Genomic DNA, 315 nt, shown 5'->3' on the forward strand with positions numbered 1-315 from the left:
GCGGCTAAAAACGCCAACACGCGACAAGAACCGCGCCAGCATGCTCCAACCGACAAAAACGGATACATGTATGTCGTCAACGAGAACAACGTGCCGGTTTTAACTCTCGTAGTCCGCGGAGAGGGATGGAACAAGTGGGTAAGGGAGCTCGATTCGTCCGACAAACCAGTCGACGCCGTTTGCTCGACCCAAACTACAACAGCAGCAGGATCAGCGGCAGGACCTTCCAGAACCGTCGATCTCACCAAACACTGTAAGTATCACGATGTCAAATGGCACGATACGACAGAGTGCAAGTCACTCTATGCGCACTAT

The sequence above is a fragment of the Brassica oleracea genome, chromosome C4 (genome assembly GCF_000695525.1).
Source record: "Brassica oleracea var. oleracea cultivar TO1000 chromosome C4, BOL, whole genome shotgun sequence".
In the NCBI taxonomy this organism is placed as follows: Eukaryota; Viridiplantae; Streptophyta; class Magnoliopsida; order Brassicales; family Brassicaceae; genus Brassica; species Brassica oleracea.